Raw genomic sequence first — 21475 nt, 5'->3', positions numbered from 1 at the left:
GAAAAATGTTATAACTGTAAACCATGCTTTAAAACATTAATAAAAGGGTTCAATGTGCAAACTCTCTTCAAAGAACAACTTGGAGTTTGTGGAAGGAATAATATGAGGTGATATATAAATGAGAGGGGAGATCCTTCAATAGAGAGAAAATAAATGTAACTAAAATGGACTTTTTAATGACAAAATAATACCATAGGTGATGATAACAGCTTGTAGAATACAAAGGTAGAGCATAAATTAAATGAGGTTTGGAAATGGAACAGAAGATTAATTTGGGAAGTGACTAAGAATTTGAAGTATGAGAGAAGAATAAAGAGAAAAAATAAATTATTTCTGGAAATACCTGTCTTCTGGAGCAGAGCTCCTAGGAAATGATGCAAAATCATCTAGTTAGGATGGAGTCATCATAACCAGCAACTTTTTATAGGTTAATATTTTGTGTGTATGAGTGTTTACCTGCACATTTGCATGTATAACTAACACACATGTGCACTTTCAAATGATGCCAGAGTAGGGCATCAGAACCCTAGGAACTGGGGTGACAATTAGTTTTTAGCTACCACATGGGTGCTGGAAACTGACCTCAGGTTCTTTTCAAGAATAGCAAATGCTCTTTACCACTGAGCCATCTCATTAGCCCCAGAAATTGTATTTTGACATATTGATTCTCAACTTGGCATAACATGGGAAATCAGAGATGAGCTTTTAAAGCCACACTCTGGGTGAAATGTTGTATGACCAGGCATCATGAGTTTCTGTTTTAATTTTTTAGACTGCGTGTCACATGGCCCATGCTGGCTTCATATTAACTAAGTGGTCTAGGATTCTTTGAATTTCTGATCCTCTAGCCTCTATTTCAGAGATTAGAGGTAAACAATACCACCTCTAGTTCTTGTAGTTCTGCCAACTGAGGAACATCTATAGAATCCATATATGAGTTTTAAATATCCTCATTGATTCTTATGATCAGTCAGTGGTTGAGAGGACTGTGAGAATAGGACTTCTGTGAGATTTAGAAAAAGAGTTAACCACTCAACAAACACTGAAAATGTGACCATTGCAACTCCTGGTGACACATAACATACCCGATTTCAAATGGACATGATTAGAAGTTCAATAAAATGCATATAATTTGGTTACATTTGTCTGCACTGAGTCTTCATAATGCTACAGCTGCATTCTATACAGGTATAGAATAAAAGGCCTCTTAACTAATTCTTGAAGAGAAATAGCTCATTTGGCCAGAAAAATATTTTAAACCCCAAACAAAAATATTCATTTTTATACATAAAACCTCAGTTCGAAAAATGTCTCCTGTAAAACTTCATTTATACAGATAATTTTCTCTCTCACCTGTGTTTCCTTACAAGGCTGGAAGGAAAAGTTCTGAAGGACTTTAGTGAGAGCAAGTTTCATATTCATGAGTGCAAACCTTATGCCAATGCAGTTTCTGGGTCCATATCCAAAGGGCAGGTATAGATAAGAATCAATGCTGCCCTTGTTCTCCTTGCTAAACCTGGAGACACAGCAGTAGGTGACAAGTTAATGAAGAATAAAATCATAAGGACTACCTATGTGAAATTGCCTTTCAACATCTATCCAGCAGCATACAGATAGTTTGGGTTAGATTCGTTGAAGTTCTTCTTATAGGTATTTAGCCTAGAGAATTGTACACTAAAGGTCTTTTCCATTCCCCTTGCCTTATCAGGGTCCCCATATGATTGAGATGAGACAAATGCTATTTGAAATAAATGAATCATTATGTTTCACTAGTGTAATCATGGTGATATGGCTAGATGTAAGAACCATTTTCTGATTATAGTGGCAATCCATTTTCAAGAGGAAATTAATGTCTGGTATTGTAAATCTGGCTAGTGGGGTCACACGTACTATAGGAGAGCTTACTACTATTGCTTTGCTAAGCATATATGGTATCAGACTGCCTTCTAAATATTTATGTTTAGACAAAAAAATAGGGTTTATCTCAGCCTTGGTCAGTTTGCAGTGGGAGTCAGTTAACCTAGAATTTCATGACTGGTCAAAGTGCTGAGAATAAGTGATGGTGGGGTGCTCAACCTCCTCCAAGCCTCAGGAAACATCACAGAAATGGGGCAGCAAGAACTTGAGAGCCATGATATGAAATGGATGCTGTGAAATACTATCTTCTGAACATGGCATGGCATTGCACGCATGAACAAACATGTAACTACACAAGACTCTCAACACTCCACATGAGAAAGGGAGTTCATGAGACTCCACCTCCCTAAGAAGCTACTGCCAATTAATAGATGCTAGAGGAGGAAGAAGCTTATCTTCAATAGTGTAGCCACTGGTGAGTAGCCCATTCTCCAGTAAACAACGGCTATACTTATATTTATTCAAGAAACCCTAATTAAACTTATAGTCACAAGAAAACTAAAAGACATAAAAGCAGGAGAATTGTTGAGGACAAACAGGGATTCAACATGAGTCGGAGAGAGAAGTGGCAAGATAATGTGATGTGAAAATGAGCAAAATACATTATACATTCACACAATTCTCAAAAAATATGAAAGAGAGAGAAAATTTAAAAAGGGAAATACTCCTCTAAAGAATAAAAATTCATTCAATATAATGGCATGTTCCAAGTCTGAAAAGCACATAACATTTAGACTGAAAATAAAGTGGGTTCCTGCCTCACACTTAAGTTGCTCATTTACTACTTAAAGAATGAAGAAAAAACATTCTGTATTTAAGTTGTCATATTGTCTTCCCAACTCATGCCCCCTCTCCTCTCTTTCTTCCCTTTCTCTGCCACTCTCGTAACAGAATGAAGATGGATACAAAAATCATAATTAGACCATCTTTCTACAAGAGACACCATAGCATGAACAGACCAACATAATTCAGGTTTGGTTTTCGCTCTTGGGATTTTGGTACCTTTCATGGTAGAATTTCTCAGGCTCTGGCCAGTGCTGTAGGTCATGTTGAAGAGCATAAGATGGTATCATCACTATCGACCCTTTGGGAATAAACACACCATCGATTTCAACATCTTTTTTACAGACCCTCTCAAGTCTATTAGCAATTGGGTATAATCTGAGGGTTTCATTCAACACCATGTCCAGGCACTCCATCTCCATCACACTATCATAGCTGGGAGATGCCTGAGAAGAAAGAAAAAGATTTGTGCTAAGATTTTCGAAAACTTTTAACTCCATCTGCTTTGTACTGGTGAGTTCTCTGTAGTGAAGCACAGCATCTCGGAGCATCTTCATTAGCACGACACATTTTAAATGGTTTTAAAACTTGTTTTGTTTGTTTGTATGTTTTAATCATTTTTATTAATTACAGTTTATTCACTTTGTATTCCCCTTGTACCTCCCTCCTTCCTCCCTTCCCAATCCCACCCTCCCTCTTCCCTGCCCATGTCCCTCTCCCAGTCTACTGAAAAGGGAGGTCCTCCTTCCCTTCCCTTTGATCCTAGTCTATCAGGTCTCATCAGGCCTGTAAGTCCATGGCCTGCTAAGGCTGTTCCCCCCTCAGGGAAGAGGTCATCAAAGAGCAGGCCAATCAGTTCATGTCAGAGACAGTCCATGTCCCCATTACTATGGAGACCACTTGGATACTGAACTGCCATAAGCCACCTCTGTGCAGGCATTCCAGGCCATATCCATGAGTGGTCCTTGGCTGGAGTATCAGTTTCAGAAAAGACCTCTGTGCCCAGACTTTTAGGATCTGTCACTGTCCTTGTGGAGCTCCTGTCCTCCCCCACTTCTATCATAAGATTCCCTGCACTCTGCCCAAACTTTGGCTATGAGTCTCAACATCTGTCTCAATACCCTGCAAGATAGAGCCTTTCAGAGGTGTGTGTACGTGTTTTGCCTACATATGTGTTGTACCTCACGTGGGATAATTGCCCACAGAAGCAAAACAGGGCATCAGATGCCCCATGAATAAGCTTCAACAGAGTTGACAGCTGCCATGTGGGCACTGGGACTCAAATATGGATAGAACCTCTGTAAGAGCAGCCAGTGCTCTTAACCATTGTGCCACCTCCCCAGCCCCTTACACAGCAGTTTGTATAACTATCACGTGAGGCTGGGAGGATGTCTCAAGTAGTGAAGTGTCAGCTACACAAGCCTGGGGACCTGGGTTCAGACACACATCATTCATAAAGACAGATGCAGTGGCAGATATCTACAGTATTAGCAGTTGGGGACAGAGGATCATTGGTGTTCATTGTCCAGATGCCCTAGCCAATCAACAAACTGCAGGTTTAGTGAGTGAGCCTGTCTCAAAAATATATGTTGGAGAATAATTTAGACAAATACACACACACACACACACACACACACACACACACAGAATTGAATGTGATGAGAAGCTGTTTTTGATGATCTTTCCTCTTTCCCTTCCTACTCCAAGCACCAACCAGTCACCTTGTTGGGCAGAACGCTGTCGATCTCCTCCTGCAGTTTCTTCTGTATATCAGGGTGAGTGGCCAGTGAATGCAAGATGAAGGAAAGTGTAGTGCTGGTGGTGTCATAGCCAGCAAAAATAAAGATAATTGACTGTGCCATGATCTCCATGTCAGACAGGGCTAGAGGTAAAAAAAAAAAAGATATCTCATGTAAGTCATGTCAATATGGACTATCACAGATGGAATGAGGAAAACCTAATGAGGCTTTGGTTTTCTTAGAGAGAAATATGGAGAAGCTGTTTGGTCACCCTGAACCTGTTATCATTATGACATCCGAGTGACACATCCAGAGATGAGGGAGATCACTTCAGCCAGGTTGTCCCAAGGTGTGTGCTATGTTACTCATGGTCACCATTGGGCAACTTCGAGATATGGGATTTCTGAGACTCATAACCAAACTTTGGGCAGAGAGCAGGGAATCGTATGAAAGAAGGGGGAGATGGTAAGACCTGGAGAGGACAGGATTTCAACCAGGAGAACCATAGAACCAAAATATCAGGGCACAGGGGTCATTTCTGAGACTTATAATCCAATCAAGAACCATTCATGGATATAACCTAGAACCCCTGGTCAGATGTAGCCTATGGCAGCTCAGTATCCAAGTGGGTACTCTAGTAAGGGGAAAAGGGACATTCTCCAACATGAACTCAGTGATAGACTCTTTGAACACTCCCTCCTGAGGTGGGAGCCTCCTTGTCAGGCCACAGAGGAGGACAATGTAGCCAGTCCTGATGAGACCTTATAGACTAGGGTCAGATGGAAGGAGAGGAGGTCCTCCCCTATCAGTAGAATTGGAGAGGGGCATGGGAGGAGATGAGGGGAGAAAGGTAGAATTGTGAGGGAATGAGGGAGGAGTTACAACTGGGATACATAGTGAATAAATTATAATTAATATGAAAAATAAAAATTTAATTTAAAAAAGGGATTTCTTATTTTTACGATTTAATTTTATTTCATTTGTGTGTATCTTTGTGTGTGTTTATGTAGAAAGATGGATGCCACATAGGTGTCAGGGGTATGCCCATGGAAGTGAGAAAAGGCCATCTGATCCCTTAGAAGGAGTTATAGAAGGTTGTGCGCTGTCAGAGGTAAGAACAGAAAACTGATCTCCAGTCCTCTTCTTGATCTTAAGATTTTTTTTTACTAATATTTATGTGTGTGCACACACATGTGTACAAGTGTCCATGTAGGCCAGAAGATGGCATTGGAGACCATAGAGTTAGATTTACAGGTAGTTGTAAACCTACTGACATGAATTCTCTGATTCTGTTGTTGGTAAATTCTTTTTCCCAAATAGTATAAGCCCTTGCTTCTATATTGAAATGGGACTATAAGCCTGTTCTTTTTTTAAATGAATATCTATTTTAGAAATCAAAATGAACCAGAAGGGTTGAGGATATATAGCTCAGTAGATGGACTGCCGTGGAGTCATTCCCCAGAACATGCTTAAAGGTCATGCATTCTCAGGCATATTATGAACTTGAGGTCAACCTCACCTTCAAACAGGGCCATGTAAAACTCTGTTTCTAAAAAAAGATGAAGTACAAAAGAAGTTAACATTAGCTGATCACATGAAAGGGTTTCAAGTGGACAAACTGGAAAGAATTTATACAAAAAAAGAAACAGTGACTTTGAAAAGTATATATATATATATACATATATAAAAGTATATATGTATGTATGTATATATATATATATATATATATATATATATATAACAAGTGTCATTTTGCCACCATGAAAGTAATGATAGTTTTAAATTTGAAAAGAAACATAGATGGAAAATTACAGAGATCGCTCAGTAGGTAAGAGCACTTGTTACACAAGCTTGAGGACATGAGTTTGAATATTCTGTCCCCATGTGAAAACCCAGGTGTGGCAGTACACCACTGTCACCCCAATGCTGTGTATCATTGGGACCTGCTGGCTGCCAGCTTAGATCTAGGTTTAATAAGAGGAAATAAAGCAAAGAGAGATTAGGAGAGATGTTTGGTGCCTTCTCTGTTTTCTGCATACACTACTTGGGTTTTGCACATGTGCACCTACTCGTGAACACACATACATACACCACACAAAAAAGATAAAAAAATATATAGGTAGTTTTTAAGTGTGTCAAAGAATGGAGAGAAGCAACGTGTTTGTACAAAGAGGCTTTCCTTGGAAGCTACTTATTCATCAGGCAAAGGAAAAGTCAATATCTACCATAGATTAAGGTATAGAACACATTCATACTAGGGGTTCCCAGAATGCATCAGCACTGTTTGGGTACATGCCTCCTGTCTGGATGTTTAGACTCAGATGTCTAGGCAGAGTTTCAAGTCAGTGTGTGGGAAAAGACAGAAACAACACCTATAGTCTCCTGGATAACACAAAGGCATCTGAGGTCTTCCATTGTGACTACCCTTCACGTTTGGAACAGTTATGCTGGTGCGCTTTCAAAAAATTTCATGAAGATGGTAGCCATGTCTGCCTTTCAGCAACTTGACAGAAATATTCCTCTATCTACAGAAGCCTCCTTGCATATTTTCTGAGCAGCATGCCCACTTCCTGAGAGCTTCCCTGTGCATAGACCAGGTAGTCCTTGGTTACCTTTGTGAGACTCTGTGTCTTTGGAATTCTTGTGAGCATTCATTATCAGCTGGAGAAAATCCACTTGGTTCTGGAAGCAGAAAGAGTATTTACAAATGTAGAAGGTCAACTGATGAGGTAAGAGATGGATCAGGAGTGCAGAAGCTTTATTCTCTCCTTTCTGAGTATGTGACTCCCTTACACTCACAAGCATAGTTAGTGTCACTTGAGTCATCAAAGACCAAACTCACAAGTGACTAAACCAGGAAGCAATCCAGCCACCGTATCAACTACTTTTACAATAAATTACAAATAGATGCAGTTTTAAACAGTGGATTTTATTCTTTGCAAATGCTTTTGAATGACAGGAAAATAATCATTTTTATTTGTTATTAGAGAACTTCACACATGTGCACCATTCTTTTTTTCCATCCAATTCCTTCTATATCCTATGTAACATTTCTCCCTTCCTTAATAACCCACTGAGTTCAACTAGTGCTGCCCATATGTGCAGGGCTGTGGACATCCACTGCTACATGGGAATCCTTCCAGTGCCCACAGCCTCCATCCACAGCTATTAACTGCCAATAGTCACTCAGCAAGGGGCAGAACTAGGAGAGCTCCTCTCTGATATATGTTAGAGTTTTATGGTCTTGATCTTGTGCAGGTCTTGCACTGTGACTATTTTTTTAATTTTTCAATTCTTATGCCTGGCACTCTAGTTCTCATTCAAATTGCTATTCCTGGCTTATTCTCAATCAAAAATTTAAAACTCGAACTGCTCCTGCCCTAGAAAATATAAATATTCTCTGTCTTTGTCTACTCGAGCCTCCTCTATCTACCTTTACTGACAGATGAAGGGAAATACACAACTCACATGTTCACAGCCCAACATGTTTTCAAACCGTGGACCTCTCATGAGACCACCACTTTTTACCTTCTTGTTTGAATCCAGGCGGGTTTCCTTCATTTTGTACAAAAAATTTTTGAAAAATGCTAAGGAATCCTTTGAGAACATGGAGATATTTAACATCTCATATATTGGGGTGAGGAATGGAAAGAGTACGGGAAAGAAAAAAAAATAAGTTTTAATGGACATGCAAGGTTCATCTAGAGAAATCAAAACACAATCCAAATAAGTCAGTGTCTCAGCCAGAAGCTGTTATCCCCCTAATCTTGCTCTCATACTGTGACTGTGCTCACTTTGTGTCACTTTCACACTGCTTCTTCTGCACTTTGCAGCAGCCAGAACTGCAACTCTGACTCTTGTATTGAACTCTGTTCCTGTAGTCCTTGTATACCCAGAGAGAAAAGATGGGGGCTTTTGAGATGGTTCAACAGATAAAGGATCTTGCAGACAAGTGTGAAAATCTCAGCTTGATCCCTAGATCCTACACTGTGGAAGGACACAACCACAAGCAAGGTGAACATGTATAGACACACACAAACACACACACACAAGGACAGCTGATGATACACAGAGAAATCCTATCTCAAGAAAAAAAAGACAAGCTCAAAAACAGGTGACCACAACACAGAAAGAAAGAAAATCACGTAATGTTTCTCATTTCCCAGTTCTATACTATAATGAATAAACGTAAATATGTGAACAGGTGTAAGTGTGGATATCATATAATACTTAAAAGGAGACCAAGAGGATGATAGTAAGTGGAGAGGAAGGATAGAATGTAGGCAAAAGGACACATGAGCTGTATATGGAAATGTAATTAACAAGGAAAAGCATTAAAGCCCTAAATCAAGCAACATGTTAAATGGACCCAGAATATACATACATACACACACACACATATATATATATGTATATAAAGATACATATACATAAACACACACACAAAACACACACAAACACACACACATATACATATATATAGCCACTGTACATTGGCTGGAGACATGCCCCAGCAGTTAGCCTACTTTTGAAGAGAACCCAGGCTTCATTCCCAGCCTCCACATGGCTACTTTCTAAGGAGAAGGAGGTGGGTGAATGAGAAGAAGGATTATGTGAAAAGACAGAGACAGCAAGGAGAGATGGGGGCTATAATAAAAATGTAAATTGAATACATAAATAAAACTTTAAAAATAAAATATTTCCACACAAAAATTTTAAAAATAGGGTTACCTTTTATCTAAGCAATGATGATTCTTAATATATACCATGAAACATAAAAAAATAACTATATCCTTCTATGCATATGTTAATAGCAATAAAATTCATGGCAAACATGTGAAACTAACTTCATGTCTATCAATAGGTACGGAGCATTTTTTTTTTTTGCTCATGGACACAGGAGGTAATGATGTTTGTTTCATTTACTATTGTGCTATATAAAACATGCCTGCCACAGAGACCACAATCTATGATCCCATTGATGTGAAGTGCAAAGGATATGTAAATATACAGAAAGTGAACAGGTGTTGCTTAGGTCGATGTGGCTTAGGTCAAGGTGAAGAATGATGGTCAAAAGAGCCAACACAGCTAGAACAATGTACTATACAGTCCTCATTGGCAAGGAGCCGTGTGGTCCTTCAGTCAATGCAGATTTCCAAGTGATCAAAGTACAGAGAATCAGTGACTGCTGAGTGCTCATCCCTAAATGGAATAACTGTATCAACACCCCACCCTTCAAAGCTCAAGGAACATCCTGAAAGAAGGTGTGGAAAGAAAGAGCCAGCAATGGGGCATCTGCAGTGCCATATCCCAGGCATGGCATGGTCCACTCATGGACTGAACACCTGCATAAGATGAGGCCAATACTACTGTCCCATCCTAGCAGGCAGTGACTGGGTGCACTGGGTTACCAAAACACAGAAAGGGACATGAAATAAGGAGGAAAGCATGTTGGTGTGTCTGAGGAAAGTGGGAGGGAAGAGTTATGGGTGGGTCTAATCAGGATATGTTGTATTCCTATATGACACAGTCAAATAATAAATAAAATGATTCTAAAACAAAGCCAGGAATTCTGGTGCACACTTTAGTCCTCAGGAGGTAGAAGCAGGAGGATCACTATGAGTTCAAAGCCAGTCTGGTCTACACAGCAATTTCCAGGCCAGCTAGAGATACACAGTAAGACCCTGTCTCAAGATAAAATAAAGTTATAAAACAAACATAATGGGCTACATGTCTTTGAATGCACTAAAAACGTTGAACTGTGCCTTTAAGAAAACTAATTACATGGCAACTAAATTACATTCCAGTAGAGAAGCTAGTTTTTGGGGAAGTGTGAAAGAGAAAGGCAGAAGTGACAAATGCAGCCACAGACAAGACTAATGGAGCAAAAGACAGAACTTTCTACATACCTACTGACAAGAACAATGGATCAAAAAAATCAAATCTTAAGAGATTCTTGGCTTTCTCCACAAAAGGATCATTTGGGTTGTTGAGGGAATCAACGTTCACTCCAAATGATGTGCTGGTGACCACATCCATGTTGTAGGCCCCAAACACTCTGAGGAGGCAGAGACATGGGAATTTAAGACAAGCAGCATGAAGCCTGAAATGGTTCATAGTTTTGGGACAAGAGAAACAAAGCCACCTCAGTATTGACCAAGTGCCTTTCCATCCTGCCCACGATCTACCCTTGTGGATTTCAGACCATCATGATTATTCTTTTCAAACTGTGTATTTATCTAATATATATATTAGATACATATAATATACACATACATGTAATCTATGTATAGTATCTAAAGGTAGAGTATATGCAGCTAGGCCATGTGAGATACACAAGGAAAAAGACTCTCTGATGAAGTTATCCTCCCAGATAACCTCCCAGAACCACCTTGGATGCACCACCACTTACTCTTTAATAGGGACAGGCTTGCCTTTCTCTGCCTCTCCTCTCAAGTATTTTACCAAAATATCTCCATACTGTTCAATAATGGGGAACATCTGAGCACAAAGCACAAAAGCATCCATAGTTAGGTTTGGAGAGTCAGGTCACACAAAGATTTCAATCATAAGTCCTTTCAGTCACCTCTTTGAGTTTTCCACTGGTGAAGGTGGGAGACAGCAAGGCTCGGATTCTCTTCCACTCGTCATCCTCAGAGAAGAAGACAGGTTTTTTCATAATCCCCACTGGGCCAAAATTCTACAGTCAAAAAAAAAATGGTTTTGTGTAAGTATGGAACTCACCATGGTTGCAAAAGTACTGAGCAGATAGCACCATATTACAATTTGTTACACTGTTTACTGTTATACTGTTTACTATGGACTGAACTGAATGTTGGATGCAAAAGAAAAAAAAGTTTAAAATTTCAGCACTTCCTCACAGCCTATAAGAAATCCAGAGCTCACCAGGTAACCTGTTGTGGTTTTAAGCCTTTATATCCCAGGATTCTTTTAAATGCAAATCTCTCTATAAATTTAAATTAGGTCCAATGTTAGGGAAAAGATAGGAACAATAAGGAGCAGGTGCCCCAGAGTTGTGAAGATGGCAAATGGCTTGGACACAGAAAGAAAGTGAACTTTGCATCACAGAGGTTCTCCAGTTCTGTCTTTATAACATAAACAGTGTGTGTGTGTGTGTGTGTGTGTGTGTGTGTGTGTTTGTGTATGTACACATGTAAGTGCTGGTGCACCTGCCCATGTGTGGTCATGTGAAGACCAGAGGTCTGTGATCTTCCTCTATAATTCTCTACAGCACTTTTCTCAGGCAGGGTCTGTCACTGAATCTTGAAGGTTCTAGTTTGGTTGGAATAAGCTGGCAAGCAAGCCCTTAGGATCTACCTGTTCCTATGCACAGCTCTGGAGTCACACATGCATGCTGCTCTGCCTTCTTTTATGTGTATACTGGGGATCCAAACTCAGGCCCTGTTCCCATTGATGGTGCCAGTAACACTTAAAAGATTTGATGTATGAGTTTTTAACAATTTGTTTTACTATTTTATGCATGCATGTATGTATGTGTGTGTGAGTGTGTGTGTGTGAGTGCATGTACATGTGTGTAGTGTACTCAAAGGACAGAGGAAGGATTTGGATCTGGTAAAGCTGGCAATACAGTTGGTTGTGAGCTGCTGGATATGTAGACAACCAAGCTCCCATCCTCATTCAGAGCTTTCAACAACTAAAACATCACTCTAGCTTCTGGATGGTTTGATTGATGGATCATTTGTTTTTGTTTAGAAATAATGCTATAGAAATCCTTTTTCCTTAATTCTTTATACAGTGATAAAGAGACAAAAAGAAATTTTTCCCTAATAGGACCTTTCTTCTATCTTTCATATTTATAGATATTTTTTTAATTTTTTATTTAACTTTTATTAATTACACTTTATTCATTTTGTACCCCCATGTGCCCCTCCCTCCTCCCTTCCTAGCCCCCCTCCCCCCCTTTCTGCATGCATGCCCCTCCCCAAGTCCACTGATAGGGGAGGTCCTCCTCTCCTTCTTTCTGATCTTAGTCTATCAGTTCTCATCAGAAGTGGCTGCATTGTCAGGGTTCTAGGTTATCTCCATGAATAGTCCTTGGTTGGAGTATGAGTCTCTGGGAAGTTCCCTGTGTTCAAATTTTCTTGTTCTGTTGCTCTCCTTGTGGAGTTCCTGGTATCTCCAGCTCTTACTATTTCCCACTTCTTACATAAAATTCCATTCACATTGCCCGACGGTTGGCCATAAGGCTCAGCATCTGCTTTGACAGTCTGCAAGGCAGAGGCTTTCAGAGGCCCTCTGTGGCAGGTTATATTTTATGCTAATGTGGAGTCCTCAACACACCCTTAAACTACAGTACTCAGCACTAAAGGAAGAAAGGAAAACAGCTTGACATGATGAAGGGCAGCTGCAAACAAGGCCTTCAGCAAACTTCACCAAATGACCAAAGACTAAATTAGGTCCAATAAGCTATCTCAAAAGGTAAAGGTGATTGCTGCCAAGCCTAACAACCTGAATTCGATACCCAGGACCCACAGTGTGGAAGGAGAGAACCAACAGGCTTCCCCAGATAAAACAGTTAGATAGCCATGGTTTCAGAGAGAGGCCATGCATGGGAAGAGCCTAGATACCCTCTTCAGAGGAAGCCCATTGGGGCTTCAGTTTCCAAGTGGGTTCTTTGGAAAGGAGTACAGGGGCTTACTCTGATGTGAACTCAATGGCCTGCTCCTTGATCACCTATCCATGGAGGAAGATGATGCAGTGAGCCTTGGTGTGACCTGCTAGACTAGGGTCAGAGAGAAAGAAAGGAGGTCCTCCCCTATCAGCGGACTAGGGAAAGAGCATAGGGGGAGAAGAAAAGGGGTGCAGGGACTGGGAGGAGATGAGGGATGGGGCTACAGCAGAGATACAAAGTGAATAAATTGTAATGAATAAATATATAAATAAAATTATATTAAAAAAGAGAAGTGGGGACATTGAAGTAAATAGTATCCTGCATAGAAAAGTTAACATAAATAAAACCATAGATTTGAGATCAAATCTCAAGAGCAAATCTATGTGCATGTGATAGGTAAACAGTCATGAGACTTGACACCTAAGAGCACAATCCATGAGAAGGAAAATGGATAAAAAAAGGCAAAGAGAAGACAGGCTGTACACAACAGCTAATGGGCTAGCTAGAGGGAGCTGTGTGGTCAAGGAGGTTCTCTGTATTTTGAATGTTTGACACCACAAAAATCAATACCATACAGACATAAAAAAGAACTTGTAAATGGGAAATGTAAATTACTCTAGATGACAAGTGTCCACCTACAACTAGATTACAATGCCATAGTATATTTAAACTTACTCAACACATTCCTATTAGCAATATTAATAACTAGACCCTGCTTGTACATTATTATGGAAGCCACTTGAATCTATATTTATTTCATTTTTAAGTAAGTAAAATATAAAGGTTTAAATTATGAAATGGGGAGGTTGTGGAGATGACTCAACAGTTAAGGGTGCTTCCTGTTCTTCTGGAGGATACAGATTTGGTTCCCAGCACCCCTGTCAGGCAACTCACAACTGTCTGCAACACCAGCTCCAGGGTATGTCATACCTTCTGCTGGCCTCCACAGGAACCTACACACATGGCATTCGCTCACATATCCATACCTATGTAACTTTAGGCATGAGGTTGTTGTGTAATTCAAATGCTGATTTCTGTACTCCCCCATATCTGGTTGCCATCCTTGTTCTGAGAATCTCCTGTCTCAGTGCTATATAAACACTGCTCCCAATGGTCCCCTGATATGTCAAGAAAGAAGCTTACAGCTCATTGCTGAGCATGGGAGAAAACGGGGCAAGACTTCTACTAGCCAGGGAAGGAGGATTTAGGAAAGGAAGTAGGGGATGCAGTCACAGAATAGGTTGAAGAGACATGAATAGAAGAAGCTGGAACAAGAAAAGCTAAGTGCAAGTACATCTGTGATGTACACTGGGAGGAAGCCAAATTAGCTTAGTGGGTTAGGAATAGATTAATAACTTCTTAGCTATTGCATTGTGAAGCTTATTACTAAACAAATATAAAAGAGTGAATTATTTGTGTGATGTCTATATTTAGAGAGAAACTAAGAGTAACAAATAAAGCTTTATAAATTAACATTAACATATACCCATAAATAAATAAAATAACAAAATAACCATAAATAAAATAACAAAAATGATCATTTAATTTTTTTAATTAAAAAAAGAAGTTATGTACCCGCCGGTTTGTGAAGGCAGAATAGCATTCTTTCACTAGCACATTCCGGATCATCTCTGTGTCTGTGATGGCAAATAGAGGTGTTGGACCTTCAAACAGCCTATGCAAGGAAAACAGCTGATTAATCCAAAGCCAGGCTCTGAAGTGAGAGCTACACACAGACTTTGATTTTAATGGAGCATGACCCTCACTCTGGTTATACAACACACTGTCACAGGAGTTCTCAGGGCAATTCCCAGATTCTGACCTGGGACACAATGAAGTCTTTGTAAAATGTAATGTCATTCAAGACACAGTGAGTAACTTAAAGACAAAACAATTCTGAAAGACATAACTAGAAATAAGAGGTGGGAATTTGATAAGTATAAATGTCCATGTGTGAGAGTTGCCTATACCATTTCCTGTGATTTTTGAATAGATAAAATACTGTGAGGAGCTGGAGAGAAGGTACCACAGTTAAAAGCACATACTTCCCTTGTAGAGGATCTTAATTTGGTTCCTAACACTCATATTGGGTAGCTCACAACCTCCTGTAACTAGAGCTCCAGGAAAATCCAGTGTTTCTGGCCTCCAAGTTCATTTGCACTCATGTGCAGAGACACATATGCACATGTATAATTAATAGTAATAAAAAGATATGTTTAAATATAAAATATTAATTAATATAGCCAGAACAACAGATCATTTGGAGGTATCTCCATTCCTGATCTCAAGCTGTACTACAGGGCAACAGTAATAAAAACTGCATGGTATTGGCATAGAAACAGAAAGGAGGATCAATGGAACTGCATAGAAGACCAAGAAATAAATCCACACACCTATGAATACTCAATATTTGACAAAGAAGCCAAATCCATTCAATGGAAAAAAGACAGCATCTTCAACAAATGGTGCTGGACCAACTGGATGTCTACATGCAGAAAAATGAAAATAGATCCATATTTATCACCCTGCACAAAAATAAAGTCAAAGTGGATCAAGGACCTCAACATAAAACCAGATACCCTAAATCAATTGGAAAAAAAGTGGGGAACAGCCTAGAACTCATTGGCACAGGAGACAACTTCCTGAACAGAACACCAACAGCACAGGCTCTAAGAGCAACAATCAATAAATGGGACCTCATGAAACTGAAAAGTTTCTGTAAAGCAAAGGATACCGTCATCAAAACAAAACGACTGCCTACAGATTGGGAAAGAATCTTCACTAACCCTTTATCTGACAGAGGACTAATATCCAGTATATACAAAGAACTAAAGAAGCTGAAAAGCAGCAAACCAAGTAATCCAATTAAAAAATGGGGAACAGAGCTAAACAGAGAATTCTCGACAGAGGAATATCGAATGGCAGAAAAACACTTAAAGAAATGCTCATCCTCATTAGCCATCAGGGAAATGCAAATCAAAACGACCCTGAGATATCACCTTACACCCATCAGAATGGCCAAGATGAAAAACTCAAGTGATAACACATGCTGGAGAGGTTGTGGAGAAAGGGGAACCCTCCTCCACTGCTGGTGGGAATGTAAACTGGTACAACCACTCTGGAAAGCTATCTGGCGCTTTCTAAGACAAATAGGAATAGTGCTTCCTCAAGACCCAGCTATACCACTGCTAGGTATATACCCAAAGTTTGTTCAAGTACACAAAAGGGATACTTGCTCAACCATGTTTATAGCAGCTCTATTTGTAATAGCCAGAACCTGGAAACAACCCAGATGTCCATCAACGGAGGAATGGGTACAGAAATTGTGGTATTTTTATACAATGGAATACTACTCAGCAATCAAAAAGGAGGAAATCATGAAATTTGCAGGCAAATGGTGGGATCTAGAAAAGATCATTCTGAGTGAAATATCCCAGAAGGAGAAAGACAAACATGGGATATACTCACTTATATAGACCTATAAGATATGATAAACATAATGAAATCTATACACCTAAAAAAGATAATCAATTGAGCGGACATGGGGTAAGATGATCAATCCTCGTTTAGAAAGACAGATGGGATGTGCATTGAACATGTGACAGGAGTCTACTGAGCGCATCTGAAAGACTCTAACTAGCAGTGTTTTCAAAGCAAAGACTCATGACCAAACCTTTGGCAGAGTACAGGGAATCATAAGAAAGAAGGGGAGTTAGTCTGATGGGGAAAGGATAGGAGTTCCACAAGGACCAAATATATCTGGTCACAGGGTCTTTTCTGAGACTGACATTCAACCAAGGACCATGTATGGATATAACCTAGAACCTCCGCTCAGATGTAGCCTGTGGTAGCTCAGTAACCAATTGGTTTCCTAAAGTGAGGGGAACAAGGACTATTACTAACAGGAACTCAATGACTGGCTCATTGGTCTCCCCACCCCCGAAGGGAGGAGCAGTCCTCTTAGGCCACAGAGGAGGGCTTTGCAGCCAGTCCTGAAGATGCCTGATAAAACAGGATCAGATGAATGGGGAGGAGGTCCCCCCTATCAGTGGACTTGAAAAGGGACACGGTGGAGATGAGGGAGGGAGGGAGGGACTGGGAGGGAATGAGAGATCGGGACACGGCCTGGATACAGAGTTAATAAAATGTAACTGATAAAAAAAATAATAATAAAATAAAAACAATGAAAAAAATAAAAAAGAAAAAAAGAAATAAATATAAAATATTAATTAATAATAATTTAAAATAAAAAATTACTATTAAATTAACATCAACAAATTTGTAATAAATAAGTAATTATTTATTGACATGCATTATTAAGAAATATAATTATTAATAAATAATCGTTCATTTTTATTAATAATTATTTTCATTGGCGATCTTATTAATAATTAATTTTTATTTTATTAATAATGGATAACATATATTTATATTATATATATAAATATATAATATAAATATATAATATAAATATATATTTATATTAATGCATATTAACATTTTTATTAATAAGTATTTATTTTTACTAATAACTCTTATCAACATTTTTAAAAATTAATTATTTATTTTATTATTTATTCATAACATATATTTATATATAAACATATAATATAAATATATATAAATATGCATCATGTTAATGCATATTAACATTCTTATTAATAATTATTTATTTTATCAATAACTTTTATCAATATTTATTAATAAATAATTATTTATTTTATTGCACATTAATAACATATCAATGAATATAATTATTAATGACTAAATAACACTAATAATTAATTATTTATTAATATGTTGTTAATGAAGATAATTATTAATAAGTAATTGATAAAATATTGATAGTAAAATAATATTAATATTAATATTAATATTCCTCCATTGCTGGTGGGAGTGTAAACTTGTACATTCATTTTTTAAAGTAATCTGGAGGTTTCTCAAAAAATCATGAATAGCTCTATCTCAAGATCCAGGTATACCACTCCTAGGTAGATACCCAAAACATGCTCTACCATTTAATCAGGACATCTGTTCAACTATGATCATAGCAGATTTATTCTTAATAGCCAGAATCTGGAGACAACCCAGATATCTCTCAAGTGAAGAATGGATAAAGAAACTGTGGTACATTTACACAATAGAATACTGTTTGGCTATTAAAAACAAGAGTATTATGGAATTTGCAGGCAAAATGTAGAACTAGAAAAGGTCACCCTGAGTGAAGTAACTGAGAAGCACAAAGACACTCATGGTGTGTACTCAATTATAAGTGGATATTAACCATATAGTACAGCATAACCATACCACAATTCACAGACCCAAAGGAGATAAGTAACAGGGAGGACCCAAAGAAGGGTGCTTAAATCACACTCAGAAGGAAATAGAAGAGATATCAGAAGTGGTTAAAGAAAAGGAACAAGGTAGGAGAGGGAGCATAGAGAGAAATGAAAGCGGAGATCAGACCTTGGGAGAGCAGAAGCAGGAAGACAGAGAGAAAATAAACAGAGTGGGGACATCTCTTTGACAAGCAGGAGACCTATGACAACCTAGAGGCTTCTGGGAGGATATGGGGATGATCTGGCTGAGACACCTAGTAGCAGGGGTTATGGAGACTGAAGAGGACATCCTCTTACTAGATAGGACCCCTTGTTGAAAGGGGAACACCAAGTAACCCACAAAAACATTGACTCCAAATTTACTCTATCTACAAGATGTGCATGGATAAAGATAGAGCAGAGATTGAGGGAATCTACAACCAATGCCTGACACTATCAATGATACTTTGCTGTGATCACAAATAAATGCCCAGCATAGCTGTCTCTGAGAGTCTCCATCCAGCAGCAGATAGAAACAGATGCTGAGACTCACAGCCAAACCCTGGGTAAGGCATAGGGAGTCTTGTGGAAAAGTGGGGTCTTTGTGTGCAGAGATAGAAGTATCTGGAGTGGACAGGAACTCCACAAGAAGACCAAGAGAGCCAGCTAAACAGAGTCGAGAGCATCTTGTGGAGACTGAAGCACCAATGAAAGACCATGCATAACTAGGCACCCTATACAAATATAGGCACATGTCTCTAATCTCAGCACTTAGAAGGGAGACTCTGACTGGTCTCCAAACTCAAAGAAAGCCTAGTCTACATAATGAGTTTCAGGATAGCCAGGGCTACATGAAGAGACCTTTGTTGTGGTTAGTCTAAAAATATTTATTAACCCACTATCACAGTCAATAAAAGACACAGACAACTGATAGATTTTAGAATAGCCTTATATCACCTGGGGCAAAGTAGATAGTAACCTTCTAAACAACCTTTACTTCCAACCCAGGCTGCCTTCCACCCATAATTCCATAAACACTTGCATATTCTCTCATATGTATAATTTCCTCCATCCACACCAACATATGCTTCTTTCAAGCTAAGCTGTGATAGCTCTCTGCTTTCTTCCTCTACCTCTTCCAGTACCTGTCTTTCTACCCAACATTCTTCTGTGCCCAAAGCCCAAGAACGATAGTCCCATCTACCTCCTTCTGCCCTGCCTGGGTATAGGTATACTAATCATCTAGTAATAGATAATTGAAAAATATTCCTCCACATCCCATGGTTACAGGAGATAGTTAAACATCATAACAATATCCATAGCATGGCAGTAACCAGATCTCAAGGCACTGAAATAGCATTTGAATACATAACACATGACTAGTCCTCAACAGACACTGGAGAGAGAGAGAGAGAGAGAGAGAGAGAGAGAGAGAGAGAGAGAGAGAGAGAGAGAAGTTATTAGGTCAGAGAAAAATGAAAAATCACTATCAATTGCCAACAAGCAATAATATTGCAAGGAGAAGTTCATACAGGGCCATTGGACAGACAGAAAAGCCTGCAGTTTGCATTGAATGATATGGTCTTTATGGGCTATATCAACTTAGTAGAGCCCTTTGTTCAGACCTGTGGTTCCTAAGAATGGATAAGAAGAGATGAAGAGGCAGGTAGAGCCAGAGCCTCTTCCCACATGTTTGTGTCTCACAGCATGATGACATTTGCTCCAAGGCTCTCACTAAACTTCCAGCATCAATGACAGAAAACAACTGCTGCTACTCTCTTGGCTGCTTTATAGAAAGAACCATTAATGCCAGAGATTCGAGGAAGAAAGTTGTGGTTTTTAAATACATTGTCTCCCCAAAGTCGGTTTAATTCAACAGGACACAATGATGCACAGTCATAAAAATCCTAGCTGGTGCTGATGAGATTGTTCAGCAGATAAAAAGAACTTGTACCAAGTCAGATGGACTGAGTTAAATCACCTGAAGGTACAAAACTTACTTCCACAATTGTCATCTGACCTACATATGTGCCCAATGGCATATGTCCCCCTTGGTTTGAAGTAAAATATAAACAATCACAACAAAGTCTCTAACATGGTCTTTGAAAGCAATAATGGGATGACACAGCTAAGGCCTTGGCAAATGATTTATGCTCTAGCATTAAAAAATAAAACTTCTGCACATGTAAAGTCAACAATAAAGTGAAAGTGTGGGCTTCTAAAGAGAAGTGAGTGGATGTGGCAAGGAGATAGTATTACAAATTTTCAGAGCACTGAATGTATTTCATGTAATGAAAATTCATTACATTCAGAAAATGTAATGAAGTTTCAGAAGAGGTTAGGACACTGGATAAAACACCAAAACCCATTAAAAAACAGTGTGCAATGTTCTCAAGTTAATTAGAACTATAAGCAGTGACATTTAATGACTGACATGTGAAAGTACCTTCACAAAAGAGATGCCCATTACTACAGTTCTGGGCTGGTATTGTCCTTGCATAAGTAGGGCACCTTCTCCTAAAAAGAGTTGACTTGATGGAACTTTCCAGAATACTCACCCCCATATTTTTCCATACTTTTTATAGCATTCTGCATCATATTTCCAAATACCCTGGAAAGACAAACAGTATGAAATCCATTATTGTCCTGTATGCACTGACTCTTGTGCAGCCAGAGCACAAAAACCTCAAATCCCATGAAATCAGGTTTATTGTCTCTGACAGAGAAAAGTTCTTCTTCAGAGATGATTGAAGTATCACCAGCAAGATGTCTCAGTGGGAAAACACAGTGATAGAGCAGCACATCTTTCTGCAGCCTCTGCATGCACACTCATAGACACAATTACCTACACAGACACAAGATACATACAATACACACATGGACATAAATTTGATGGTGATGATGATGAAAATGATAATGAAATTGTTTAAAGAATGTACAAGATAAGCGTAGAACCTTAAGAAGAAACCTGAGCCAACAGCAACACACGCTTTGCCACATGTCCTTTTGATGTGAGTTCAGGAACATCTATCTGGGACAATGACCATGGAGCAGGTAAGTCACAA

The 21475-nt window shown here is 38.9% G+C and overlaps 1 pseudogene; it reads right to left on the bottom strand.

The window, feature by feature from the left end:
- LOC132650658 (cytochrome P450 3A1-like) overlaps positions 1 to 21475 on the bottom strand; it is a 32122-nt pseudogene that overhangs the window by 6415 nt on the left and 4232 nt on the right.

The sequence above is a fragment of the Meriones unguiculatus genome (genome assembly GCF_030254825.1).
Source record: "Meriones unguiculatus strain TT.TT164.6M chromosome 13 unlocalized genomic scaffold, Bangor_MerUng_6.1 Chr13_unordered_Scaffold_28, whole genome shotgun sequence".
Taxonomy (NCBI): domain Eukaryota; kingdom Metazoa; phylum Chordata; class Mammalia; order Rodentia; family Muridae; genus Meriones; species Meriones unguiculatus.
This window is presented reverse-complemented; position numbering and strand designations above follow the sequence as displayed.